Source organism: Phyllobates terribilis, unplaced genomic scaffold (genome assembly GCF_046119375.1).
Source record: "Phyllobates terribilis strain yellow unplaced genomic scaffold, ASM4611937v1 Scaffold_3__8_contigs__length_932513732, whole genome shotgun sequence".
In the NCBI taxonomy this organism is placed as follows: domain Eukaryota; kingdom Metazoa; phylum Chordata; class Amphibia; order Anura; family Dendrobatidae; genus Phyllobates; species Phyllobates terribilis.
This window is the reverse complement of record NW_027362763.1, coordinates 519,094,409-519,122,379: the sequence shown is the minus strand read 5'-3', so window position 1 is coordinate 519,122,379 and position 27,971 is coordinate 519,094,409. Positions and strand designations below refer to the sequence as shown.

Here is a 27,971-nt window from a genome sequence, read left to right as displayed (position 1 = left end):
CAGCGGAAGAAGCAATGGTGCCACCCGCAGACACTGTTCCTGGACCCTGGGGTTCGGCCCACAAAGTCGGGTGCTTTGCTACCATGTGCCTGATCATGCTGGTGATGGTCAGGCTGGTCGTTTTGCCACCCCTGCTGATGCTGGCCTGGAAGTTGGTGCAAATGGCCTTTTTGGGGTTATCGGCAGAGTCTTTAAAAAACAACCAGACTCAGGAAGACCTAACAGTTGTACTTGCAACTTCCGTCATGTTGGTGTTACGGGGAACGTTTGCCAGCCTTCTGTCTGCGGCCAACACACTGCTTCCTCCTGCCTGTTGGGGTGCTCTGCCTCCCTCCCCCTGTGTGCTGCTGTCCTCGCTCTGCATGTCCTCCTGCCAGGTTGGGTCAGTTACTATATCATCCACCACCTCGTCTTCCACTTCCGCACCCTGGTCCTCCTCCTGACTTTCTGGCAATTGTGTCTCATCATCGTCCACCTCTTGTGACACTTTTCCCACGGTCGCCTTTGTGTGACCGTGGCTGCTCAAATATTTGGGCATCGCTACATGCGATCTCCTCTTGCCCCGCTTCAAGTGGACCAGGCGAGAGACCCGAATCTATAAATGGAAAAGTGAACTGCTCTTCGGAGTGTCCAAGTGTGGGATCAGTTGTCTCCGGGCACTCGGCATGGTGGGAGGAAGGAGGATCAGGGTGAGGAATATGCAGTGCAGACTCACGGCTACTGAGAATTGACCGTGTGGAAGACAGGTTGTTGGTAGTGGTGGCTAAGTGACTGGAAGGATTATCCACTATCCAACCAACAACTTTTTGACGCTGCTGTGGGTTCAATAGTGGTGTGCTGCGGTCCACTAGGAATTGGGACAGGAAGGTTGGGCGAGAAGATGTGGGTGTTAGTTGTGGCACAATTTCAGCTTGCCCACGGCCTCGGCCTCTGCATGCACCATCACCATCACGTCCAGTTCCCTGTCCCTTGCCACGCGCCTTGCCCATTTTAAATGGAGGACAATATCTTCTACTCTCACTACAAATGGCTGTATTTGGAGTGAAGTTCTATGTAATCTGTGTGATGGAGAAACCACAGTTTTAAATACCTGTCCTGTAGGTAACTATTTTGAACAGCAAACCGGTGTCAAAAACTTTGCTGACACACTGAAAAAAAATTAGAATGGAGGCCAGAAATGGCAGAATTTTCAGAAAACGTATATGTAATCCGTGTGACGGTCAAACCACAGTTTTAAATATCTGGCCTGTAGATAACTATTTTGAACAGCAAACTGGTGTCAAAAACTTTGCTGACACACTGAAAAAAATTAGAATGGAGGCCAAAAATGGCAGTATTTTCAGTGCAATTATATGTGATTCGTGTGATGGAGAAACCACAGTTTTAAATATTTGGCCTGTAGGTAACTATTTTGAACAGCAAACCAGTGTCTAAAAGTTTGCTGACACACTGAAAAAAAAATTTGAATGGAGGCCAAAAGTGGCAGTATTTTCAGCGAAATTATTTGTGATCCGTGTGACGGACAAACCACAGTTTTAAATAGCAGGATTTTTAGCACTGTAATATGGAAAGGACCTGGCTGTATTCTGCAGTGCCAACAAGCAAATGGCGCAGAAAAACGGTGTTCTCTGGATGGCTTTTCAATAATGAGGATTAAGATCCCCCCAAAAATTATTCCTGGTCACTGAGACCTGGGCCTATTTCTAGAAATATCTAACAGCAGCAGCAGCAGACAAAACTGGAATGGAGCCTCTTGTGCTATGAGCACTGCAGTCTGCTATATACCCTTCCTGCCTGCCTATATACACTACCTGCCTGATAACTCTGCAGATGGATTAGTCCTCAGAATGACTGTTTGTTGAGATGGATAAGTGTAATGTGCTTGTTTTTTCCCTACACTACCTAATACACAACAAAATCTCTCCCTAGCTCAGCAGCACCTCTCCTTACACTGCCTGATTGCGGAGTAGACTGACGAGCACAGTGGCGCCAGGTCTGATATAGACCTGATGACGCTGTGCGGCCAGCCAATCACTGTAACGCTACAACCAACATGGCTGCGGCATTACAGTGAGTGGCAGGCAATCCCTGCATGTTGATTGGCACTCTAAAGAGCGTCAAACATGCAGGGAGGGGACCCGAGCATCCACCCGAGCATCTTGCAAGTACTTGACGAGCTCCGAGCATCTCGAGTACTGAGATGCTCGGGCGAGCACCGAGTACTTGCGAGTATGCTCGCTCATCACTAGTCACAATACTTGTTTGTTTTTTTCAAAGCATTTTTGTGTGGATCCAGATAAAATACTCTTCCCTATCACACAAATCCACACTTATTTCACCTTCAGCTGAGCGAAAATATCATAGCTGTCACTACACCATCCCACCTCACCTGTCCTGACATATGATAACAGCAATATTATGCACCTTCTGCATTGACCATTGTTAGAATAAAACAATGCAGGGGGCTACAAGAAGCAGCCAGGAAGTGATATGTCCCTTAAAAAGGTGGAGGATGCATCCCTAGAATGTCTGGGATATTTCCATGAAAGAGGATTGAGGTCTGCTGTGACTGCAGGGTATCTGAGTTCTGGAGGAAATAGAAAGCTTCACTGAAACTGATATCTAAGGAAATACAAGTAAAGAGGAGAAGAGGCTCTGGAAAGTGGGGTAAGTGGGGGCAGGGACTATTGTGAATATATTTACAGGGAAGATGCCATAAAAAAAATTCAACAATTGAAAAAATGTAAAGTGTGAATGTTTACACTTTTTTAAAAAAATATTATCATTCGTTTTTAATGTAGTAAAATACGATTTTTTTTTTTCTAAAAGTTTTGATATTTTTTTTCAAACACTGGGGGGAGCAGCTGCTGCTATTTGCCATGAAAACCTAATGTACTGATAGCTCATATTACGACTGCAGTAAATGTAGGCCAGATTTGCTCACATGTGTGTGACATCACTCCTCTCCTCCCCTTCTTGGTGTTTGCAAAAGGATAAGGAAGGATATCGTTTTATGATCATAGTGCGGAACCATCTTATTGGTGACTGCAAAGTGATACTGAGACTTTAACGGTGTCACCGATGATGGCTGGCAGCTCAGATTCTGTTAGTTGGTGCTACTTGCTGTACCATATGCTTAGATTACATGGAGCAGGGATTAGATACAGAGCTCAGTGTAGTTTATCACATGACGAGATTAGATATAGGGCTCAGCAGACTACATCACACAGGATGGGATAATGTATGTAATATGTGACACCCTCAATCCACTTTTATGAAAGTAGTGGGGTAATGTATGACACCGCTCCATCCATTTTTATGGATGCAGTGGTGCAATGTATGACACCTCTCCGTCCACCTCTATGGGTGCAGTGGTGTAATGTGAAGGGCATTAGACACACGGCTCTGGGGCATATCACACATGATGGTCTTTTGATACACAGCTCTGGGACGTATCGAGCATTATGGTCTTTTGATACATGGCTCTGAGATTATTGTGCCTTATATGATACACGGCTCTGGGGCGCATCACGCTTGATCGGATTAGATACATGCCTCTGTGGCGTATTGCTCATGACTCAGGGGTGAATCGCGTATGATGGGATTAGGTACATGGACTGGAGCATATTGCTCATGATGGGATTAGATACATGGCTCTGGAGCAAAGTGATCAGTTTTATGACATTTTTATTCCATCTGCTCGATTACCTCCTCATCCCCCAATTATGATCCTTTTGTAGAGAACCAGCCATCTTCAATGTATCATTAGACTTGAGAATTTCACAAAGAAATAGATTGTCTAAATAAACTTTACCATTTTTCTATGATAATGAAACTTGTATTGTACTAATCTTCAAAAGAGATACACAATGTTCTGTATGTAAGTCATATGGTATAATGAGACTTCACAGACCTGTTCAAGAGCTGGCAATAACCAGACTTGTCTCCTATCCAACTCAGTGACCTCTATGGGAAGGCCCCCAGTAATAATGTTCTTTGGCTCTTCATTGTGACACCGCAGCAGGCAATCCCTTATAAAGTAAAAGTGAAGTATAAAATCTGTCTCCTGTAAACATCATTAAATATCTTACTAAATGGATGTAAATTTCTTGAGTGTTGAATCACATTTAAGGACTCGTTCCAGTCAATGAGAAACAAGGGAGGAGAACGCTTATTATCTGAAGTAAAGCCATTTTCAGAACTGCAATGCTCTTTGTGGATGAGTGGAAATGTAATTTAAAACATCAATTCAATTTGGTTAATGATTTAACACATTACTTAAAATTCACATTTATATGATGAAAAATGTCTTGGGAACAGCTTACATCAATATTAACAAGACCACACAAATATTCTAAAATACTAACCAATAGAGGCACCTACGAGTATGTGACAAAAATACATTTTGGAAGATTAATTTTAGCTGAATAGTGTTATTATATAGTTGTTAATATCTGTTTTACAGCAGAAAAATCAACATCATCATAACTATTTAGGTGTAATGAAAATATCAACATGTGCATCTTAATAAGGACCTTCCAGACAATTTTCTCTCTGATCTCTTTTTTCTACACAGTGGATTTCAATTAGAAAACGTCTCCAAATGCAGAGATATGCATGAAGAAGGGACCTTGTGCTATAAGATGTCCTGTTGCCCAAGAAAAGAATTACGTGTCTATTGTCAAATTAGCAGTTCAAACATTGGTTACAATATACCTGATCCAAAGCAGCCACTCTCGATTTTCTTAGGAGAACAGGACTTTGTGCAAGAAAAAGAAAATAAATATTAACTTGCTGACAGGTACTATTTAGTAGCTGTTGAATCACAATCCCCTAAAACAGCTTTACAATATCCTATAAAGTAGATCTGTCCACAGATTTCTCAATATAAACTGCATACATTATTGAACAGATATCTTAGTCCTGATGAACCTGTTGTACTTTTCTTACAAATCCATGTCAGATTGGCAGTGCAATCCTGATATAAAAATTCGCTACTAAAGAGTTAGAAAGCTCATGAGTCCAAGTGTACTCACTCTCTGCCTACCCAGCTGTTGCTTGTCGAGGGCAGTGTAAGATTTCAGCTGCAGAAGGGATAAAGGACACAATTGAGCTTGTGGGCAGATACTGCCTTTAAGCTTTCACAAAGCAGTATACAGCTATTCTGACATGAATTTTCAAAGTAAGTATACCAGCCTCATATGGCCTATTTAGTAATTATACCATTTGTATAGTGGAATCTGGTGGCAGATTCGCTATCAAATTAAAATTACATTTTGATCTCCTGTACTTCGATCTTCATGTGAAGATACTACTAAACTCTTATAACTTTGTTATTATGTGATACTGTCATCTAGCTGTTCTACATGTACTTTACTTGAGACTGCATGTGTTACATGTATTGTACTGTGATCTTCCTGTGCTATAAATACTGTCTGTACTATCTGCACTATACCGCTTGTAACGGTGTAGAAGAAATGTCGACACTCATTCTGAAGACTTGCTATAAAACATGTATTTGTGTGTTATGCACTTTGCAGTTTTAAATGTGATTTGATATGTGTACTGTGCTCTGCAGCAGGCTGTGACAGGGTTAAAAGCTAATGTCAGCCCAGGTGGGGAGGAGTTACTGGGGCATTTGTACAAAACCCTAGTTCCTGTGTTAGGGTATGTGCACACGATGCAGAAATGAAGCAGAAAATTTCTGCATCATTTCTGCATCTCCCTGGCAGAAAAAATGCATGCAGATTGTGCATGCGGATTCCACATGCGTTTCCGCATGTGGATTGACAAGCGCTTTCCAGGCGATTTTAGCATCACCTGGAAAGTGCTTGACAACTAGGTCACACTATATAAATCCATGCAAACAGCATGGATTTATATAGTGTGACCCGAGAGAGTGTATATACTTACCTCCGATGGCCCGCGCTGTCCTGCTCACTCCGTTCTCCCGGCAACTTTGAATTGAAAGACCTGCCGACGTCAGCGTCACGTGACCCGTCACATGACTCTGACGTCAGCGCAGGTCCTACAACTCACTGCAAATGCCGGGAACCAAGCAGGAGCGCAGCGCGGGCCGACAGATGGTAAGTATATATATATATTTTATTTTATTCTTGTTTTACAGCTTTTTAAATGGTACCTGGGTGTGGAGGAGACTCTCCTCTCATCCAGACCCGGGTACCATCCGCACATTAGAACGCACCAATAACGCAAGTACAAATGCAGTCTTGCGGAATTGGCGCGTTCTAATGCAAGTCAAAGGCGGTGAAAACGCCGCGTTTATGCAAAATTAATGGACATGCTGCGGATTTTTGAGCACAGCGTTTACGCTGCGGAAAAATCCGCATCATGGGCACAGCACATGCGGATTTCAATTGGGGAACATTGCTGCCCTTCTACCATGCGTTTTTAATGCGTTTCCGTGGCGTTGACGCAACTGCAAAAACGCCGCGGAAACGCATTAAATACGCATCGTGTGAACTCAGCCTTAGTCAGTTATGGTTGAGCTATTGGAGTAGCAGGAAGCATTATAGTTACAGTCCACAAGTGGAAAATGTGCATCGATTGAGAATCGAGGGTTAAAGTGCAGCATGGTGTTACTGAAACCAGATTACCATCTAGCAGCAGGAGTTCAGAGGTGGTGTTACAGAAACCAGATTACCATCTAACAGCAGGAGTTCAGAGGTGGTGTTACAGAAACCAGATTACCATCTAGCAGCAGGAGTTCAGAGGTGGTGTTACAGAAACCAGATTACCATCTAGCAGCAGGAGTTCAGAGGTGGTGTTACAGAAACCAGATTACCATCTAGCAGCAGGAGTTCAGAGGTGGTGTTACAGAAACCAGATTACCATCTAGCAGCAGGAGTTCAGAGGTGGTGTTACAGAAACCAGATTACCATCTAGCAGCAGGAGTTCAGAGGTGGTGTTACAGAAACCAGATTACCATCTAGCAGCAGGAGTTCAGAGGTGGTGTTACAGAAACCAGATTACCATCTAGCAGCAGGAGTTCAGAGGTGGTGTTACAGAAACCAGATTACCATCTAGCAGCAGGAGTTCAGAGGTGGTGTTACAGAAACCAGATTACCATCTAGCAGCAGGAGTTCAGAGGTGGTGTTACAGAAACCAGATTACCATCTAGCAGCAGGAGTTCAGAGGTGGTGTTACAGAAACCAGATTACCATCTAGCAGCAGGAGTTCAGAGGTGGTGTTACAGAAACCAGATTACCATCTAGCAGCAGGAGTTCAGAGGTGGTGTTACAGAAACCAGATTACCATCTAGCAGCAGGAGTTCAGAGGTGGTGTTACAGAAACCAGATTACCATCTAGCAGCAGGAGTTCAGAGGTGGTGTTACAGAAACCAGTTTACCATCTAGCAGCAGTAGTTCAGAGGTGGTGTTACAGAAACCAGATTACCATCTAGCAGCAGGAGTTCAGAGGTGGTGTTACAGAAACCGGATTACCATCTAGCAGCAGGAGTTCAGAGGTGGTGTTACAGAAACCAGATTACCATCTAGCAGCAGGAGTTCAGAGGTGGTGTTACAGAAACCAGATTACCATCTAGCAGCAGTAGTTCAGAGGTGGTGTTACAGAAACCAGATTACAATCTAGTATCAGGAGTTCAGAGGTGGTGTTACAGAAACCAGATTACAATCTAGTATCAGGAGTTTAGAGGTGGTGTTACAGAAACCAGATTACAATCTAGTATCAGGAGTTCAGAGGTGGTGTTACAGAAACCAGATTACCATCTAGCAGCAGTAGTTCAGAGGTGGTGTTACAGAAACCAGATTACAATCTAGTATCAGGAGTTCAGAGGTGGTGTTACAGAAACCAGATTACAATCTAGTATCAGGAGTTCAGAGGTGGTGTTACAGAAACCAGATTACAATCTAGCAGCAGGAGTTCAGAGGTAAAAAGGAAGTCGCGGATACACATATTGACACTTGTGAATAATAGACAAGGAAGAGTCTTCACTTTCTTTGAGTACCTGCAGTGGCATAAATAGAGCTGAGGGAGGTATGATCCCCATAGAGAGCTAGTAAGGAGTGGGCTACTGAAGACGTGTCAAAGCATTGCTGGAGGACTAAGTTGAATATTTATTTGACATGGAAGAAGCACAGGTTTTTGCGCCATAATGTGGGACATTGACAGTGGTAATAGAAGAATAAATACTCTGTTTCTCTGCAACTATACTGAACATCATTTGATGCCATTTGTAAATAAACTAAGATATGAGCTTCTGCCTTTTGCGGAGGGAGGAAATGTTACAAGAAGTGCATGCAATTTATCATATATTGGAGAATATTTTGAAGAATTCAAGTAAAGCTGTATTTAACTTTTAAAAATGGTTGTTAGCCTCCCTGATTCGTCGCATGAATTTAAGGTCCCCATTTCATCATAACACTTTTGACCCAAAGAGGGGTAAACAACAAGTATCTACAAGGCACCCGCTCACTCTGGGGTACCATAGCAGGGTGTTAAGGACACAGAAGTAACCACCGGCCAGGCTCATCCCTTACACGCTGTTTGAACTATATGTACCGTGGAGCTTTCTACTAGAGATGAGCGAATTGATATGAGGCATATTGACTTCGAGTTGAATTTCCTAAAATTTTCTGGTCTCTGCATATGTGAAAATTTGTGATTTGATTTGCAGGAACCACTGAAAATAAATGCCTGGCACCATTTTACACACTGATGAAGACTGCAGAAGCCAGAGAGTAGGCTAAAGATTTCAGGTGTCGCTGCATGGGCATCTCTATAATGCCTTGCAGCTTTAACTTCTCTTGGTCTAGCGCAGCGAATCAGACTATCACAGTGTCTGTAAAAGATGAGTGCAGAAAGACAATAAAAATTTGAATAGTAGTTTCAGTCTATGACTAATAATCTAAAGATTCAAGACTTAGGGAGGTGCTGTACCTGCATAGTTACTCAGAGTGACTCTGAATAGATTGATCTGAGATATACTAAAGTAACAGCGCCTTAATAACAGCATTTTTTATATTCTTTACACACTGCAAACAAGAAGGGTAGGTTAATACCCTATCCTAATTTTGCACATGACCAAAAATCCTGAAACCAAGGCTTATGTTTCAGAGAAATTCTGCTTAATATTAAGATGGGCAAACCATATATTTTATTTTTAGAAAGAAAAATCTCCACATTACAGAAATGAAAACCCAACTGTCTACCTCACAAAATGTGTGTGTTGTTTAAAAAAATTAAATTGTTATAATTGTCCAATCTTATACCCATACTTGGCACCAGTAAGGCAGGCATCAGTCACCAAAAGGAATGATTTTTGGACCTTTTGTTTTACAATTTAAGTAGCCTAAAAAGTTTGTTGGTTACCACCGTTTTCCTCTAGCCATTTAGGTTGAGGTCACTTGGACACTTGGACATTACAATGGCTGTGTTTGCATTAAAGAACTCAAAAGGGATTCAATACAGTTCTAGGAAACCTAAAAGTATTATACATATTTACCAGTTATGATAGGCATTGCAGTATTGAAATTCTAATTTTGTAAGAATATTTGACAAAGCTTGCAAATTAGAATTTCAAAGATCTGCTTTCTACCTGTACTACATGTACTTTACTATTATCTACATGTGTACTGTTATCTATCTGTCCGATATGTCCGATATGTAGTGTGCCATTATCTGTACTACACATACTGCTTATGTTCAGCTAGGACTATCCCCATTTTAACAGGTGTGACTCCTGATAGCCCTAGGAATTCCCTGTCCGGCACCACAGTATTCACGAGATCTGCTACATTTCCCTCATGCGGTTCCCAGTCCAGCTTCCTCTAAATGGAAGGAATTAAGGCTCTTTCCTCAGTGCCTAGTTCAAGCCGTAGGCCCTGGACAATGCAGGAAGGCCTCATACTGCCAGACCAATAAGTACTTCAGGTGCCTCCAGCCCACTGCCACTTGAACGTGGCCTTGTCTCTCATACACACTCTATCACTTTCACTATCTGACTAAACCAGGCAATAGTTACTTTTTCTACTTGCCCTAGACCTTCCCAAAACTGTGCTATTCCCAAAACATTAACTGTATCTTGCCTTACTTTACCTACAGTAGCTATCTATCTCTATCCTAAGCACTAAACTATATCCTATACTTTCTCTATACCTGAGCTGAGTATACCCGAGTATACCCGAGTGGGTACCATATTTGCAGTACCCACACAGCAGCATCACACTGTACATTAGTTACATTACACTCTGTACATTTTACATTTCACATGTCACCATAACACGCAATGAAAATGCATGATAGTATTCACACTACACAATTGTTGTCTTTAAGGGCAGGAACATGACAGTCTCTGTCACACCCTTACAGTGGCGTGGGATGTCAGTGTCCAGAGAAAGTCAAGTATCCTGCGCCATAACCCAGTAACAATGCCGAGTTCCTCTTAAAGCAAATAACGCCTCCCTCAGTGTAACCTTAAAGCAAATAATGCCACCTAAGTGCACCTTTTAGAGAGGATTAATTTTGTGTTACACTCTCCCCTCTCCTATCTATCCTAAATGGAGCAGCCAGGATCATAATTCCATCCAGCTGCTACATTAATCCACACAAGGGCAGTCATTGCACTTGCAGGCCATCTTTTTCAGAGAACAACATAAACTTATTAAACTCACTCACAATGCTTTCAGCAGTGTTGCACCGCCCTTCACCTCCTCCTTTATTCTCTGTCTACAACCCTACCTATGCTTTTCTGCTCGTGATCGAAAACTAACATGCCCCATAGTCTGACCTCCCCTCCCATCTCCGAGACATTTCTTGTGTTGCACCAGGTTTTTGGAATGCACTACCCCAGACAACCAGGTTAATATCCAGTTTCCATAGTAAACTAAAAGCACATCTTTTTAACAGGCTTATCACATCATCTCACTGATTTAATTTCGCTCTTCTTTAATCTGCTTCCCCCAGACTCTATGCACTCAGTAGCACTTTATATTTGACATCTGAAAATGTCTGGGGACTGGTTCCTGCAGCTTTGCATGAATATCCTTATTCATTATAAAAGCTGGCTATTATAAAAAATACATTGCAAACACTTTTTACCTTTTGTGTCACCCATATTTCATCATAGCTGATAAGCTTGTGAGCAGGGCCCTCACTTTGGTTTGCATTGTTGAATTATATGTTACTTTGCAATGTCTGATATTGTTTAAAAATATATATATTTTTTAGATGACATATTAGTCTGCGAATTGCTGGTTTTCCAGAGTTAGGGCTTGTTCAGACCTGCATGATTCTCATACGAGTTTGATAGAACCCATTATAATTTATGTGGCTCTTCATATGGAGATTTTTAGTCTAGGACCATTCTAGGGTGAAATCCCTCAATATAATTCCATCAGTCTTTGAAAAATTCAGACAGCTCTTGGTTGTCATCTTAGCTCCATCTTAGTGCTGTTCGAGTTTCATGTTTGCTCTATATTAAAAACTTGTTTATCTATATGCGATAGGGTGATCTTTTAATTTTTTCAGTATTCTAGGTGGGGTGAAAAACTTCCCTTCATTGTTTTACACTTTGCTAAATCTTCAAAGTATACCCATTCAAAAACAAAAAACCAAACGACATCATCATAATCCATTAATGAGTCAATGGAGGACTTGCTATTTATATATGTGGCTGTTTCTTGGAAATGAGTAATATTTTAATTTGTAATGAAGGAAAAATACCATAATGTTATGACGAAATAGTGATACATTTCTTTGCAGCAGGATACTTTTCCTCTGGGGTGGTAATTTCCTGAGAGTGAGTATGGAAGGTGTGATTGCTTAATGGCTATGGACATATTTGTCCTTGGATAATCAATAAACACATATCTTACTACGGTCTTAGGCTGCGTTCACACATTGCGTACGCTTTTTTGCACGCGCTTTTTGAAAATACGCAATGTGCTTTGTGTCTGCCAGCAAAGTGAATGGGAAATTCACTTTGCCATTCAGACACTGTGTGATTTTACGCAGCGGGAAAGCGCAGCTGCGTAAAGAATTGGCATGTCAATTCTTTACTCAGCTGCGTCCTGCGCTTTCTCTCTATTGTGGCCATTATAAGCGATGGAATTACGCAGCGGTGTTCACACACTGCGTAATTCCATCGCTTTTTTACGGGGGCGCAGGATGGATACTCACCTACCCGATGTCAGGGGAGAGGCGTCCGGTCCGGTCTGCTCCAATCCCGCGCTTCCAGCATCTGCCGGTGAGCCGATCAGCTGTTAGCTAACCGGCTTGTAACCGGCTTCCGGTCAGCTGATTACAAGCTGGTCAGCTGACAGTCTGCTGATCGCTTCACGGTAGATGCTGCAAGCACGGGACCGGAGCAGACGCGTCTCTCATCCATCTTGTAGGTGAGTATCCATAGTCTGTACATACACTGCTAGGGACACACACGACACATAGACACAGACAGTACACACAGACACAGACATTACACATGTCACCCTTCATTTTCACACTGCGCTTTTTGCTGCGCTTTTTTACGCAGTGTGTGAATGGAGGTGCTTTTTTTACCTGCTTAAAAAAACGCAGGTAAAAAAAGTAGGAAAATACGCAGCGTAAAAAAACACAGGGAAATACGCAATGTGTGAACGCAGCCTTACACTAAAAAATGCACTTGACTTTTTTTCTTTTTTTTTTTTACAATAAATAATACACATTTAAATATTAAACATTTTCTAAATACCTTCATTTAGAAAAAAAGTAAGATTCACGTACAGCACTCAAGATTTTAAACATGGCAACTGCTAGGACATGCAGTAGGACGGACTGTGTGAAGCACGAGATAGACGTAGTAAAATGGTCAGGCTGACTGAGATGAATGTTCATTCTCAGTCAGCTAAAGAAAGATGTTTATCTTCTCCTTTAGTCCAAGTCCACTCTGCGTCCTGTCAGGCTGGCTTAATAGTGCATGTTCACTATGCCTGACCAGACGCTTCTCTAATGTGACCTCTGTCTTGTGCTTCATGCAGCCCATCCAACTTCTACTGGTGTCCTCTGAAATCTAGGAAGGGTTGTGATTGATGGCAGTTGCCATCTGGGAAACCTGACAGGGTGCAGTAGATAAAGCATGCCTTTTTCTTAAGGTATTTTAAAAATGTTTAATATTTAAATGTGTATTATGGTTAAGGGGGTGACAATTTAAAAAAATAAATAAATAGAATACAAAAAAGTTAAGTTTTTTAACTGGTTTACTAGTCCAATTTAACAACCATCTTAAGTGCGAAACAATACTACTGGCTGTTTCCTCAACTTCCTTTCCCCTCAAAAGAGGAAAGAGCAGCTTGCAATGTATGGAATGACAAGCAAAAGTAAAGTACAGAAGTAATAAAAGCTATTGGAAATATGCTGTTTTGCAAAAGATATGTACAACAGCAAAAGAAAAATAATAATTATCCAAGGTGGACATAACCTTTAACCCTTCACGATCGATGATTTATATTTACATCATCAGATGTGCCCCTGCCTTTGATGCGGGCATCTTTCCCCACACTTGATGGCTGATTTAATCAGACATCAAATGCTTCTAACAGCCGTGGGAGGATCCATGATCCATCCGTGGGTGTTAACAAGTTAAATGCCGCTGTCAATCACTGACAGCTGCATTTAACACATACCGGCAAGAAGCGCGTCACAAGTCCCACCTGTTGGTGCCCCTGTCGAGTGATCGGGGGGTGCTGATGGGTTGTAATAACAGCGGGGTGTCTGCAGAAGACCCACATGCCTGTCATTATGATACTCCTGTGAACATTGTCTCGTGGCCGGTGGTCATAGAAGATCGTGATTTTTGATATACATAGCATGGCTGAAGCAGAATGCTGAAGCCCTGCTATGTATAGCACAAGAAATCGGACGAATGCTGCTTCAAGTCTCCTAAGGGGACTATTGAATAAAGTAAAATGTGAAAAAATGGTATCAATAAAAATATCAGCTCGGGACGCAAAAAATAAGCCATCACCGAGCCCCAGATCACGAAATATCTGAATGTTACGGGCAGGGCCGTAACTACAACTGAACTGTCCCGGGGCCCCAACCACCCAAGGTGCCCCAAACTGATGGTAAAAAATTGTATTTTATTACTTTAATTTCTCATAAAATACCCAGCTCCTATATTCCTGTCATACAATGTCACCCGGAGGACAGGAGAGACTATCATTTCAATAATTTCCAGGAGCTCTGCCAGCTGTCAATGAATGGAAACCTGCACTGGCCTGGAGAGTCTCATAGCACAAGATTTGTAACAATATGTTAGTCTGGAGATCACAGAGAGTTGGCAAGGCAGGCACAGTGCACACTGACTGTAACAAACTCTCAGCATCAATGAGAGGAGACAGTCTCAGCAGACACAAATATCTCTGTGACAAACTGTGAGAAGCCCTGCTATTTAATAAACATATACAGTTATTTGAAAATTGTGCAATATTTGAAATTATTCACCTTATTAATTTGCCAAACATATTCACTGAATATTTAACTTCTAAAACTTGCATCATAAACAACAAAATCTATTAAAGGTCTTGGAACGTGGTGAAGCCTGTGTGCTGTATACAACAATGCGTAGCAGGCTTCACCACGTTCTGCACAACCTCTAGTGATTGAAATGTTGAGGGGCCCCACTATGAAGTTTTGCCCCGGGGCCCCGAAGTTTATAGTTACGGCACTGGTTACGGGTCTTGGAAAATGGTGACAAACGCATAATGAAACGTGGATGAGGGACAGCCACAGGACGAGGGGTACAGCAGAAATCAGCAGACACGCACAAAGATTAGATAATATAATTTAAATATTTACTAACTAGTTTGTAAAACAAAGGAAAGGATGGCAGGTCCACAGCGAATATATAACAAATACAATGACAGCAGTTACTCTAAATCAGGGGTCTCAAACTCGGCTGGGTATATGGGCCGCACATGGAAAAAAATTTGAATTTGGGGGGCCGCATTCTTTGTTCAATGTGACATTTTTAGTGATACCATTTTTTTTGTATACACCTTTTGAACATTTTTGCCGTGTTTATTTTTTTATGGCTTGGGTCGTTATGGATGTGGCGATAATAAACGTGCACTTTTTTGTGTTTACTTTAGTTTACATATAAAACAGCATTTTTAGTGCCCAATATTTTTTCATGCTTTATTTTATTTTTTATTTTTTTTACAATTTTATTTCCCCCAATTGGCCACATACAGTAATATTGTCTTACAATTAGCATCATATAGTAATAATGGAAAACATCTTGTAGTAATGTTCCCCATCCAAGTCCCCATCTTGTACTAATGTGCCCCATCCAGGTCCCCATCCTGTGGCTATGTGCCCCATCCAGGTCCCCATCCAGGTCCCCATCCTGTGGCAACGTTCCCCATCCTGGCGCCCATCTTGTACTAATGTGCCTCATCCAGGTCCCCATCTTGGGGCTATGTGCCCCATCCAGGTCCCCATCCTGTGGCAATGTTCCCCATCCAGGTCCCCATCTTGTGGCTCTGGTCCCCATCTTGTGGCTCTGTGCCCCATCCAGGTCCACATCTTGAGGCTATGTGCCCCATCCAGGTCCACATCTTGAGGCTATGTGCCCCATCCAGGTCCACATCTTGAGGCTATGTGCCCCATCCAGGTCCACATCTTGAGGCTATGTGCCCCATCCAGGTCCACATCTTGAGGCTATGTGCCCCATCCAGGTCCCCATCTTGTGGCTCTGTGCCCCATCCAGGTCCACATCTTGAGGCTATGTGCCCCATCCAGGTCCACATCTTGAGGCTATGTGCCCCATCCAGGTCCACATCTTGAGGCTATGTGCCCCATCCAGGTCCACATCTTGAGGCTATGTGCCCCATCCAGGTCCCCATCCTGTGGCAACGTTCCCCATCCTGGCGCCCATCTTGTACTAATGTGCCTCATCCAGGTCCCCATCCTGTGGCAATGTTCCCCATCCAGGTCCCCATCCTGTGGCAACGTTCCCCATCCTGGCGCCCATCTTGTACTAATGTGCCTCATCCAGGTCCCCATCCTGTGGCAATGTTCCCCATCCAGGTCCCCATCTTGTGGCTCTGGTCCCCATCTTGTGGCTATGTGCCCCATCCAGGTCCACATCTTGAGGCTATGTGCCCCATCCAGGTCCACATCTTGAGGCTCTGTGCCCCATCCAGGTCCCCTCTTGTGGCTATGTGCCCCATCCAGGTCCCCTCTTGTGGCTCTGTGCCCCATCCCGGTCCCCATGTTGTGGCTATGAGCCCCCTGTGCTGTTCTTCACACACATAAAATAGAAAAAAAAAAAGATGATTCTCACCTGTCCTCCGTTCCCTCGGCGGCCTTCCTGCAGATGTGGCCCGCAGGCACCACAGAGTCCGACCCCTTGACGATCCCGACCTGGTCCAGGAGGAGCCGCCGACAGCAGCGCTGCATTGCCGCACAGAGACTGTCTCCCAGCACAGCATTTTCAATGTCAGCCGCCGGCCAATCAGAGGCCAGCAGCTGACATCTGCATATGGCAATGACGTCATACTCGCTGCGCCGACACGCAGATATCAGCTGCTGGCCTCTGATTGGCCAGCGGCTGGCATTGGAAATGCAGTGCTGGGAAACAGTCTCTGTGTGGCAATTCAGCGCTGCTGTCGGCGGCTCCTCCTGGACCAGGTCGGGATCGTCAAGGGGTCTGTGCCTGCGGGCCGCATAAAGCAGCCTCAGGGGCCGCATGCGGCCCGCGGGCCGCGTGTTTGAGACCCCTGCTCTAAATAATACCAACTGAGAGTATTCACAGGTACAGTTAATAGAATTAACAGTTATATGGAAGGAAAAATGCATGCGATTAACCCTTTCTTTGATATATCCAAGATGCTGGCCAGATCATATATTACATCACAAATCTCCAACAATACAGTAAACTGTGATTAATCCTTACAATACAAATTTCTGATTTTTTTTTCACCACTTTAGTAAAAATAAACTATACATGTTTGACATTTGCATACTGATACTGACCTGGGGAATCATATTACCCAGTCAATTTTACCATATAGTGAAAATGGTAAATAAAAAAAAAGCAAAAAACAATTGAGGAATTGCACTTGTTTTTCAATTTCTCTGCAGTTGGAATTTGTTTTCCATTTTTCGGTACACTATATAGAAAAACCAATGATGTGATTCAAAAGACCAACTCGTCCCACAAAAAACAAGCCCTCATACGGCCATATTGTCAGAAAAATAAAAAAGTTATGACTCTTGGATGAAGTGAAGGAAAAACGAAAACGAAAAATCACCCGGGGGTGGTGGGGTTAAAGTACAGCTAAATGCTACATTCAGCTGGTGAATTCTCAACTGATGTTGTTAACAACCCATCCAGTCCACGCAGGCATAGAAATAAAACTATATATGTCCATAAATTAAGTTATGTTACCGATATCTGGTGAGAATTTCATGTCAATAGCACCTTTAGAAATACATTTACTTAGAAAATTGGTGATGTGTTCAATACTTATTCCATGCACTGTACTTTTTAGAGACTATTATTCTCATTCTGTGAGATGCAGCCCATGTGCTAAGGTGGTGATCTCTAATATACAGGGCCAGCATTAGGGGTAGTGGAATGAGGCAATTTTCCAGGGAACCCCATTCTTTTATCCAGGGGTGTAATGATCGCAGTCGCAGAGAGCAATTTCCCAGGGAACCCTACTTCAAGCCAGGGGCATAATGATCACGGTCGCAGAGGGTGTGACTGCGATCGGGTATGTGGAGGAAGGGGGCCTGCCGACCCGACAGAACTTACTTCAGCTGGATGTGCGTCCAAGCAAGCACATTCAGCTATAATGTGTTGCGGTGCCGAGACCCACTGGGTTCCTGTACTGCAATACACTCCGCTGGCCAATCAGAGGCCGGCAGCTGACGTCGGCAAGTGGCCCATGGCAGTGACATCATAAGTCGCTCATGGCAGGCACGCAAATGTCAGCTACTGGCTACAGAAGAGGATGCCACTCAACATGGGAGCGAGGAAAGGTGAGTAGAATGTTTTTTTTTATGCGTTCGAGAACAGTGGCAAAAAGAGGACATGTTGTCACGGGTGTGTCAGATGTAACAGACAGTCGCTCTGCACCTGGCTGCAGAAGGTCACTACGTTTGGCATTACAGAAGCCTTCTTAATCCTTCTCACTTTTGGACCCAGCGGCAATCTCCCTCCTGCTCTGATTGACACACCCTTGTCTGAGTGTTTATAAACTCTCAGTCTGCTTCAATGAGTCGCTGGTGATATTCTCATTTTCCCTTGTGAAGGCTTGGAGCTTTAGCAGTCGGCTAGCTTCCTCTCTGGTGCCCTTGGAGGACGTTTTGTGTTATCTCTCTGGTGTCTGCTCAAGCTAAGTTTTCCCCCCTTTGTTAGTCTCCCTTGTTACCTTTAGTTTATAGTGGGGAATGACCAGTGCTCAGCCCTCCTCCCTATCAAGGGCCTAACTCTAGAGATATACAGTGCTTAGGTTTCCTGCTTGGCAGTTGGTGTTGAACCAATATAGGGACAGAAGGGTAGGCAGGGTGTTATTTGATCTGCCTAGGGGTCTCCACTCCCCCTTTCCCTAGTGTCTTGGCTTCCTTCCCCTCATCCCTTCGTGTTACAGTTAGTTTTTCCCACACTGTGCGAGACACATATATACCAGGTTGGAGGACATATATACCAAGAAGGGGCCTAGGATGGAGGCCATATATACCAGGATGGGTGGCATATATACCAGCATCGGGGACATACATATTCCAGGAAGGAATGCAGGATGGTTGGCATACAGTATATACCAGGATGAAGGACATATATACCAGGAAGGGCCCCTGGATGGGGGACATACAGTATATACCTGGAAGGGGCCCAGGATGGGAGATTTTAGAACAGGATGGGGGACATTACTAGATAATGGAGGGGGCAACACGTTTGTCCTTTTAGAACTGGTTAAGGACCTTTGGTGACATCACAGTCATGTGACCAAAGGTCCTATAACTGCCGAAGCCTAGAAGAAAGGTATATACATGTGTATGTATGTACTGTGTGTGTATATCCATGTGTGTGTATGTGAAGTGTGTATATACATGTGTATGTATGTGCAGTGTGTGTATATACATGTGTATGTATGTGCAGTGTGTGTATATACATGTGTATGTATGTGCAGTGTGTGTATATATATATATATGCAGTGCGTGTATGTACATGCATATGTACAGTACAGACCAAACGTTTGGACACACCTTCTCATTTAAAGATTTGTCTGTATTTTCATGACTTTGAAAATTGTACATTCTCACTGAAGGCATCAAAACTATGAATTAACACATGTGGAATTATATACTTAACAAAAAAGTGTGAAACAACCGAAAATATGTCTTATATTCTAGGTTCTTCAAAGTAGCCACCTTTTGATTTGATGACTGCTTTGCACACTCTTGGCATTCTCTTGATGAGCTTCAAGAGGTAGTCACCGGAAATGGTTTTCACTTCACAGGTGTGCCCTGTCAGGTTTAATAAGCGGGATTTCTTGCCCTATAAATGGGGTTGGGACCATCAGTTGTGTTGTGCAGAAGTCAGGTGGATACACAGCTGATAGTCCTACTGAATAGACAGTTAGAATTTGTATTATGACAAGAAAAAAGCAGCTAAGTAAAGAAAAACGAGTGGCCATCATTACTTTAAGAAATGAAGGTCAGTCTGTCCGAAAAATTGGGAAAACTTTGAAAGTGTCCCCAAGTGCAGTTGCAAAAACCATCAAGGGCTACAAAGAAACTGGCACACATGAGGACCGCCCCAGGAAAGGAAGACCAAGAGTCACCTCTGCTTCTGAGGATAAGTTTATTCGAGTCACCAGCCTCAGAAATCGTAGGTTAACAGCAGCTCAGATTAGAGACCAGGTCAATGCCACACAGAGTTCTAGCAGCAGACACATCTCTACAACAACTGTTATGAGGAGACTTTGTGCAGCAGGCCTTCATGGTAAAATAGCTGCTAGGAAACCACTGCTAAGGACAGGCAACAAGCAGAAGAGACTTGTTTGGGCTAAAGAACACAAGGAATGGACATTAGACCAGTGGAAATCTGGGCTTTGGTCTGATGAGTCCAAATTTGAGATCTTTGGTTCCTACCACCGTGTCTTTGTACGATGCAGAAAAGGTGAACGGATGGACTCTACATGCCTGGTTCCCACCATGAAGCATGGAGGAGGAGGTGTGATGCTGTGGGGGTGCTTTGCTGGTGACACTGTTGGGGATTTATTCAAAATTGAAGGCATACTTGTTATGCACACGCCTGGACTGACTGGCGTGTGCGTGTTTATGTAGTGATTCCACTGTGCCATGAACCGGAGAGTGCCTGGAGGGGCGTAACTAAGTATCTGCCCGATCCGACCAAGGTCGCACGACGGCATACGACGCCAGTGCACCAGGGAGGAACCAAGCAGAGGAACCAGGGTCTACTCCAGGTCAGACTCCGGACACGGCTGTTGACCCACACCGGGGAATACAGGAACAGGCAGACTAGAGCACAAGCTGGGTAGGGTCCAGTACAGACTGGGAGACAAATTCGAAACCGCAGACGCGGTAGACAGAGCTGAGCAAAGCGAAAACCGCAGACGCGGTGGACAGAGCTGAGCAAAGCGAAAACCGCAGACGCGGTGGACAGAGCTGAGCAAAGCGAAAACCGCAGACGCGGTGGACAGAGCTGAGCAAAGCGAAAACCGCAGACGCGGTGGACAGAGCTGAGCAAAGCGAAAACCGCAGACGCGGTGGACAGAGCTGAGCAAAGCGAAAACCGCAGACGCGGTGGACAGAGCTGAGCAAAGCGAAAACCGCAGACGCGGTGGACAGAGCTGAGCAAAGCGAAAACCGCAGACGCGGTGGACAGAGCTGAGCAAAGCGAAAACCGCAGACGCGGTGGACAGAGCTGAGCAAAGCGAAAACCGCAGACGCGGTGGACAGAGCTGAGCAAAGCGAAAACCGCAGACGCGGTGGACAGAGCTGAGCAAAGCGAAAACCGCAGACGCGGTGGACAGAGCTGAGCAAAGCGAAAACCGCAGACGCGGCGGACAGAGCTGAGCAAAGCGAAAACCGCAGACGCGGCGGACAGAGCTGAGCAAAGCGAAAACCGCAGACGCGGCGGACAGAGCTGAGCAAAGCGAAAACCGCAGACGCGGCGGACAGAGCTGAACAAAGCGAAAACCGCAGACGCGGCGGACAGAGCTGAGCAAAGCGAAAACCGCAGACGCGGCGGACAGAGCTGAGCAAAGCGAAAACCGCAGACGCGGCGGACAGAGCTGAGAAAAGCGAAAACCGCAGACGCGGCGGACAGAGCAGAGCAAAGCGAAAACCGCAGACGCGGTGGACAGAGCAGAGCAAAGCGAAAACCGCAGACGCGGAAGGAACAGGGCTCTGTTCACACGGAACAGACTAGAAGGGAAAGGCAGAACCAGATACCCACAGGGTACTTGCAGAGAAGTAGCGAGTGGACCACAAACTCACAAACGGAAGTACAGTGACAACGAGCAGGAGTAGGTACGAGTTCAGACTCTGCAGAAAAAGGAAAGGAATGGACATAGAGAAAAAACAGGTAAAAGATAGGAGAGAGTTCAGACTGGAACTGAGTGTACGGAGGAGACCGACACTGCAGCGGGATACAGGAGCGGGTCTGGGAATACGGCCCCCAGAGAGGCGGGACGAACAGGCAAGGAGCGTGTTCAGACTGGCCTGGAAATACAGCCTCCAGGAAGGCAGAACGAACAGGCAAGGAACGAGTACAGACTGCAGGTTAAGGTACACAGATAGGACACAGTACAGACATGGGAACAGATACTGCAAGACAGGTAACATAGACAGGACCTGGCATGTCAGAGCCAAAAGCCAACTGACAGGGCAAGATGCTCAGGCATGGGTTAATGGGGCAGCTGGTTTAAATACCAGGTGACAGACAGCAATAGGCTGAGGACGCACAAAGGGTGTGCCTGCAGCAGGTACAAAAAGCAGGAAGTGATCGGGCGCCGCCCATAAGCAGCAGACACAGAAGCAAACAGACAGCATGGAGGGAAGCCAGAGAGACACCCTGGACTGGAGATCAAGTGCGCGCTCTTGCACAGTGGGAGATGGACCACTATGCAAGGATGCCGCCAGGTATGTTACAATACTGAACCAACATGGCTACCATAGCATCTTGCAGCGGCATGCTATTCCATCCGGTTTGCGTTTAGTTGAACCATCATTTATTTTTCAACAGGACAATGACCCCAAATACACCTCCAGGCTGTGTAAGGGCTATTTGGCCAAGAAGGAGAGTGATGGGGTGCTATGCCAGATGACCTGGCCTCCACAGTCACCAGACCTGAACCCAATCGAGATGGTTTGGGGTGAGCTGGACCGCAGAATGAAGGCAAAAGGGCCAACAAGTGATAAGCATCTCTGGGAACACCTTCAATATTGTTGGAAGACCATTTCCGGTGACTACCTCTTGAAGCTCATCAAGAGAATGCCAAGAGTATGCAAAGCAGTCATCAAAGCAAAAGGTGGCTACTTTGAAGAACCTAGAATATAAGACATATTTTCAGTTGTTTCACACTTTTTTAAGTATATAATTCCACATGTGTTAATTCATAGTTTTGATGCCTTCAGTGTGAATGTACAATTTTCATAGTCATGAAAATACAGAAAAATCTTTAAATGAGAAGGTGTGTCCAAACTTTTGGTCTGTACTGTATGTGCAGTGTGTACATATGTGTGTAGGTATTTGCAGGGTGTGTATATACGTGTGTATGTATGTGCTGTGTGTGATATGTGTGTATATATGTGTGTGTGCTACGTGTGTATATTCATTGTAGGGTTTCAGCTTTCTCGTAGCCACTTAGATACACAATGACACAAGGTTTTATATAAAAGCAGCATAAAGTTTATTGTCCAGCATTTACTTTACAGCTCCAAAATTAAAACAGCCTTTCTGCAGTACAAGTAAATAACATAAACAGTCCTTCCTTCAGGCACAATAAAACAAAATAAGATATAGCAGCATCACCAATCTTGGAATTACAGGCAGTAAGAGCCCAAATAGTATTAAACATGTTCACAAAACAAACACACCTCTATTCAGCTCCAGCACAGCTCCACTCTGCTGAGCTAACCCAGTTGCCTGTTATTAGGTCTGTAAACCTTTGACTGGATAATGGGATCAACCCAGACTCTTTTGGTTGCTCCTAAATCCCGGATGCAAAATCCAGTCAAATTAAACCTCTCAATAACCTAGCATGTGCTATGAGTGCATGCTGTGTATGTGTGCTGTATGTATATGTAGTGTGAGTGTATATATACATATGTATGTGGTGTGTGTGCTGTGTGTGTATATACAGTGGTGGCCAAAAGTATTGGTACCCCTGCAATTCTGTCAGATAATACTCAGTTTCTTCCTGAAAATTATTGCAATCACAAATTCTTTGGTATTATTATCTTCATTTAATTTGTCTTCAATGAAAAAACACAAAAAGAATTGTCCTAAAGCCAAATTGGATATAATTCCACACCAAACCTAAAAAAGGGGGTGGACAAAAGTATTGGCACTGCTTGAAAAATCATGTGATGCTTCTCTAATTCGTGTAATTAACAGCACCTGTAACTTACCTGTTTCACCTAACAGGTGTTGGCAATAATTAAATCACACTTGCAGCCAGTTAACATGGATTAAAGTTGACTCAACCTCTGTCCTGTGTCCTTGTGTGTACCACATTGAGCAATGAGAAAAGAAAGAAGACCAAAGAACTGTCTGAGGACTTGAGAAACCAAATTGTAAGGAAGCATGAGTAATCTCAAGGCTACAAGTCCATCTCCAAAGACCTGAATGTTCCTGTGTCTTCCGTGCGCAGTGTCATCAAGAAGTTTAAAGCCCATGGCACTGTGGCTAACCTCCCTAGATGTGGACGGAAAAGAAAAATTGACGAGAGAGTTCAACGCAAGATTGTGCGGATGGTGGATAAAGAACCTCGAATAACATCCAAACAAGTTCAAGCTGCCCTGCAGTCCGAGGGTACAACAGTGTCAACCCGTACTATCCGTCGGCGTCTGAATGAAAAGGGACTGTATGGTAGGATACCCAGGAAGACCCCACTTCTTACCCCGAAACATAAAAAAGCCAGGCTGGAGTTTGCCAAAACTTACCTGAGAGAGCCTAAAACATTTTGGAAGAATGTTCTCTGGTCAGATGAGACAAAAGTAGAGCTTTTTGGGAAAAAGCATCAACATAGAGTGTGCAGGAAAAAAAAAGAGGCATTCAAAAAAAAGAACACGGTCCCTACAGTCAAACATGGTGGACGTTCCCTGATGTTTTGGGGTTGCTTTGCTGCCTCTGGCACTGGACTGCTTGACCGTGTGCATGGCATTATGAAGTCTGAAGACTACCAACAAATTTTGCAGCATAATGTAGGGCCCAGTATGAGAAAGCTGGGTCTCCCTCAGAGGTCATGGGTCTTCCAGCAGGACAATGACCCAAAACACACTTCCAAAGGCACTATAAAATGGTTTGAGAGAAAGCACTGGAGACTTCTAAGGTGGCCAGCAATGAGTCCAGACCTGAATCCCATAGAACACCTGTGGAGAGATCTCAAAATGGCAGTTTGGAGAAGGCACCCTTCAAATATCAGGGACCTGGAGCAGTTTGCAAAAGAAGAATGGTCTACAATTCCAGCAGAGCATTGTAAGAAACTCATTGATGGTTACCGGAAGCGGTTGTTCGCAGTTATTTTGGCTAAAGGTTGTGCAACCAAGTATTAGGCTGAGGGTGCCAATACTTTTGTCTGGCCCATTTTTGGAGTTTTGTGTGAAATGATCAATGATTTGATTTTTGCTTCATTCTCTTTTCTGTTTTTTCCTTGCAAGCAAATTAAATGAAGATAATAATACCAAAGAATTTGTGCTTGCAATAATTTTCAGGAAGAAACTGAGTATTATCTGACAGAATTGCAGGGGTGCCAATACTTTTGGCCACCACTGTACATGCTTATGTACGCATTTACGTGTGTGTGTATACATGTGTATGTATATGCATAAACAAGTGTGTGTGTGCGTGTGTACAGTGGTGGCCAAAAGTATTGGCACCCCTGCAATTCTGTCAGATAATACTCAGTTTCTTCCTGAAAATTATTGCAATCACAAATTCTTTGCAGGGGTGCCAATACTTTTGGCCACCACTGTAGCTAAGTGGCCTAGTTTAAATGGGGATTTATGAACTGAAAGAGTCTTAAGAACAGCAGAGCAACATAAAAATACAAATTCAAATAATTCCAATATAATTATTATATTTCAGAAATAGTTGCAGTAGTATGTGGAAAAGTAAGTGAATCATCCACTTTACTTGCACTGAAAGAGAAACTAAAATTTAGAACTAAATGGTTAGTTTTAAAATATATAGCAATTTTCAATAAACCAATGTTACATAAAACAAAACTGCAAAGCTTATTGAGAAGCATTCTTATGATGTTTAAAATTAATACATCTATCTAACTTTCTATCTATATATTATACATGTGTATAATATATGTATATTTTTAGATATTTATATATATATATCTGATATATATGATTATATCCGATGAGTGGATCGCTTAAAATTCAAATTCTCCTGTTTGCGCGGCTTTTCATGGGAAATTCAATTTGTAGAGCAGTTATTCTCTGTGAATTTAATGTCCATTATTATGCCCTGGGGATTCAACAGACCCCAGAGCATAATAAATGTTAGATGTAAAAAATAGTTACACTCACCTCTCTGTCTCTCCGCTCCACACCATCGCCTGTCTGGACCTCATTGCATCTTCATATCACTGAGACGAGCGCTGACATCCCTGGACATCTTCATGCTAGGCTGGGACTTCCAGCTCTGATGAGGCTAGAGAAGATTCTGCAGAAGTGTGGGAAAGGTCATGACTAGTGTTGAGCGATACCTTCCGATATCGGGAAATATCGGATCGGATTGGATCGGACCGATACCGAAAAAGTATCGGATATCGCCGATTCCGATACCGGAAACCAGTGCAAGTCAATGGAACAGAAATATCGGAATGAAAATAAACCCTTTCTTTCCTTGTAGGTTAATTCTACATGAAGGAAAACAACTAAGAATAATGTAGAATGTATTGGGGGAGGTGGGGGAGACAATAAAGGCATAGAGGTTTAGCCCAATCAAATGGAATAGCAGGAATTAATATTTTTTTAAGACGTTCTGAGTTACGGAAATATTGACTATGTTAAGTATTTTTATATTTTGTCAGATATTTATGTTTCACTACTTCCATGCTCTTCACCTTCTTTTTTACTTCTCCCACACTTTCTCCTTCATCATCCTCAGCATCTTTTTCATCCTCTTCTTCTTCACCTTCTTCATCTTCTTCTTCTTCACCTTCTTCGTATTATTCTTTTTTTTTACATTCTTCATATTCTACTTCTTCATCTTCTTCATATTCTTCTTCTTCATCATATTCTTATTTGTGACAGGCATTCCTGTAGTTGTTATCTATAAAAGGTTGGACATTACACCTTTCGTTCTGCCCGTCACAAAAGATTTACAACAGGATTTGTCCGCGTTCAGTTTGGCCTGCAGCAGCAGGTCTTTTCCAGGGGCACCACGAGGAGGAACGGACTCACCCCCATACACTGCTTAGTCATCTTCTGCTTATAATTTAGATATTATCTTTTGCTCTGATTTTTAGTCTTATGCTTAATGTTCTTCCGCTTTTTGTTCTGCAGCTTCTTGTATTTCTGCTTCTTGGTTTTCTGTCTCTTGTTCTTCTGTATCTTGGTGCTTGTCTTCTCTTCTTTGTCCTCTTGGTCAACTTCTTCAGGGTCATCTTCTTGGTCTTCTTCGGGGTGGTCTTCAGGGTCGTCGTCTTCGGGGGTCCTCGTCTTCGGGGTCCTCGTCTTCTTCGGGTTGGTCTTCTGGGTTCTCGTCTTCGGGGTCCTCGTCTTCTTCGGGGTGGTCTTCAGGGTCCTCGTCTTCTTCGGGGTGGTCTTCAGGGTCCTCGTCTTCTTCGGGGTGGTCTTCAGGGTCCTCGTCTTCTTCAGGGTGGTCTTCAGGGTCCTCGTCTTCAAGGTCGTTGTCTTCGGGGTCCTCGTCTTCTTAGGGTTGGTCTTCAGGGTCCTCGTCTTCAGGGTCCTCGTCAGAGAGATCCAGAGTGATTACCAAGAACCATTTCAAAAAGCTTGAACTTGGAAATGTAGCAGAAGGTACAAGAAAGCTGAGGAACTACCGAGAACCAGCTGACGGTACTGGAACCCGGATGGGTAGCAGAAGGTACAAGAGCCAATGGAACTGCCGAAGACCAGCTGACGGTACTGGAACTCGGTTACTAAGCAGGAGGTACCTGTGCCAGAAAGCACTACCAAGGACCAGCAGACGTTGGTGGAACTTGGATACCGAGAAGGAGGCACCTAATCCAAAGGCACTGCCGAGAACCAGCTGACGGTACTGGAACCCGGATGGGTAGCAGAAGGTACCCGTGTAAAAAAAAGTTCAAGGCCGCGAGACGGCCGCAGTTACCAAAACCCACAGTCCTACAGGGGGTGCTTGTCCTATTGGCACTATGGAACCAGCCTTCATTGCCTGATCCCGCAGCCCACATATGAGTCACCTAAACTGCAGGCACCATAGAGTCGGCTAACCCGACCGCAACACGACAGGACAACGCATTGGAGGCAAAGTGACGTTGACACTACCCGGAAACAGCTGGCGTGCTGGAACCAGGCTGGGCAGGAGGGAGTACCCGTGCGAAAGTCACTGCCGAGAACCAGCTGACGGTACTGGAACCCGGATGGGTAGTAGAAGGTACAAGAGCAAATGGAACTACCGAGGACCAGCTGACGGTACTGGAACCCGGATGGGTAGCAGAAGGTACAAGAGCCAATGGAACTGCCGAAGACCAGCTGACGGTACTGGAACTCGGTTACTAAGCAGGAGGTACCTGTGCCAGAAAGCACTA

At 43.9% G+C, this 27,971-nt stretch overlaps 1 long non-coding RNA gene across 1 annotated transcript in view; it reads left to right on the top strand.

Moving 5' to 3' along the window:
• The first annotated feature begins 5,066 nt into the window (after positions 1–5,066).
• Positions 5,067–27,971, top strand: part of LOC141258208 (uncharacterized) — a 111,842-nt gene continuing 88,937 nt past the window's right edge. Inside the window, exon 1 of the long non-coding RNA XR_012318238.1 lies at positions 5,067–5,182. This is a non-coding gene — a long non-coding RNA (uncharacterized lncRNA). The remainder of the gene's footprint in view (positions 5,183–27,971) is intronic.